Here is a 2,543-nt window from a genome sequence, read left to right as displayed (position 1 = left end):
GATTTTCTGAAGCCAAGTGTTTGTTGCAGGTGTTAACAAGCTATAGTCTTGTGTTCAGTGTGCTTAGATGAGAAAAACTGACAAGGTTGTTTATATGTACTGAAGAATGTTTAGTCAGATCATATCCTTTGCAGAAGGAAGATCTCTGCTGTGAAAAATGGCAGTGTTGTTTCTGCCTCATCCAGCTCTTTCTGTTGTGCTTTCAGTGGATAGTGACAACACTTTGCTTTGCTTTCTCAAGCACTGGTGCTCTGTGCTTTGGGCATCTGGAAGAGGGCAAAGATCCTCCTGTAATTTCTTTCACTTGAAATAATTTACATTTCAGACATACATGATGTGCTCTTCCCCTATCTTCTCTTAAAATGTCAGACTTATTTTTTCTGTAGCTTTCTGGAAACGTGTTCTGTAATGGAGTCTCTTAGACATACTTTGCTGCCCCTTTTCTTCACGTGTTCCTGTGTTTTCCTTCTGTAGTATTAGAGAGTGCTAAAACCTTAAATAATTTACAATTAAAGGATGATTCATCATGAATTGTATCTGCTGCTTTCACTTTTGAAGCTTTAAGATACTGATTAGGAAACCTATCACAAATCATAGAATGGTTTGGATTGGAAGGGGGCAGTAAAAGATGATCTAGTTCCAACCCCACTGCCACAGGCAGGAACACCTTCCACTAAACCTCTCTGGGTATTCTGTTCTAATGTCTCACCATTCTCACAGCAAAGAATTTCTTCCTAATATCTAGTTTAAATCTTCCCTCTTGAAGTTTGAATCCATTCTCCCTTGCCCTGTGACTACAAGCCCTTGCAAAAAATCCCTCTCCATCTCTCTTGTATCTTCCTTTATGTACAGGAAAGCCCCAATGAGATCTCCCCAGAGCCTTGTCCAGACTGCAGAGACTACTTGTCTCAGCCTTTGCTCATAGGAGAGGTGGTCCATCCCTCTGAACATCTTTGTAGCCTACTCTGGACTCATTTCAACAGGGCCAGGTCCTTCCTGTGCTGGGGACCCCAGAGCTGGGTGCAGCACTGCAGGTGGGGTCTCAGCAGAGCAGAGAGGCAGAATCCTCCCCCTCACCCTGCTGCCCACGGGGCTTTAGATGCAGCCCAGGACAAGTTTGGCTTTCTGGACTGCCAGTGCCCATGGCTGGCTCATGCCCAGCCTCTCATCCAGCAGCACCCCCAGGTCTCAGCAGGGCTGCTCTTGTTCTCTTCATCCTCCAGCCTGGATTGATACTGCCCTGACCCAGGTGCAGCATCTTGCACTTGGTCTTGTTAAACTTCATGAGATTCTTGAGCTTGTCCAGGTCCCTCTGGATGGCATCCCATCCTCCAGGTGTGTCAACTGCTCCACTCAGCTTGGTGTCACCTGCAGACTCGCTGAGGGTGCACTCAGTCCCTTTGTCTACGTGACTGATGAAGAGATTGAACCCTTGGTGTGGTTTAGCCCTCTGCTAAGTTGACTGAAACTTTTCCAGAAAAGTGGAATATTGCCTTCAGCCACATCAAATTACTTTTGATAGTTTGGTGAGTTATGTGATTAAACCACATCCTGGTCAGCTGGTTACAAAAGATGATGACTTGGCAAGTGTCCTTGGGTGAGCCTTAGTGCACTCATTGTGCACACAGGAGATTTGGTTAGTCATGCGTGCGCTTGTGCAGCGCTGCACTCAGGTGGCAATGAAGCCTGCTTGAAGGGCTGGGGGTGCTTCTAACACTAAGAGGTGTTGTAATTCTTCAGAAGAGACCGTCCACAATGCGTTGTAAATTAATTACAATGTTGGCATCAACAGGAGAATCTTACAGCAAAGACAGCAAATGTGGAAAGCTTAATGCTAAATATGTCAGCAAAAAAAAATGAAACATGGACATCTCCCTCTTTCTTCTTAAACTGAAGGTCATTAGTAGCCACATGAAAAGGCTGCAATTTGTTTAGTCTCAGCTGTTAGGACATCAGAACGCAGCTTTTGTGGTACTGGGTCTGTATAGACATTTAATGGAAACTCACCAAATTATTTGGCTTCACAAATAGCATTGGAACTGTTTTAGCAGCAAATTAAATACTTGCCAAATGTTGTCATTTTGTGACTGAGATGTCCAAAATGCACAGCAGCTAGCCAAGGTGATTTGGAAACTTCTTGTTGTCTTGTGCAGATTGTTTGACTTGACATTGTTTCTTAAGCTAGGAACACAAAGGTTAACTCCCCACTGGCTCCAGGAGTTAAAGACAAGTGGTAGCTCTTAAGAGCAGGCAGTATTTTCTAAAACATAAAAATAAAACAAAAATGTTGGTTTTAACTACTGCAAAGAAAGGAAGATGAATGCAGTTCTGAATGTGTTGTAGTTGCTGTTCCAAATAACCAGCTTTTATTGCACTGGGGCTCTAAAATGTTCCTTTGTCCCATTTTTGCCTGGCTATCTCTCATCTCAGCTACTTCAGTTCCTCCTTTTTTGGTCTGCCTCTCCCTTTTTTGTGCCTCTTCTAACTCCAGTTTTCTGTTTCTGATTGTGTCTCAGGAGGGGCTTTGCATTTCCATTTTGCAT

The sequence above is a fragment of the Erithacus rubecula genome (assembly GCF_903797595.1).
Source record: "Erithacus rubecula genome assembly, chromosome: 3".
Lineage (NCBI taxonomy): Eukaryota > Metazoa > Chordata > Aves > Passeriformes > Muscicapidae > Erithacus > Erithacus rubecula.
This window is presented reverse-complemented; position numbering follows the sequence as displayed.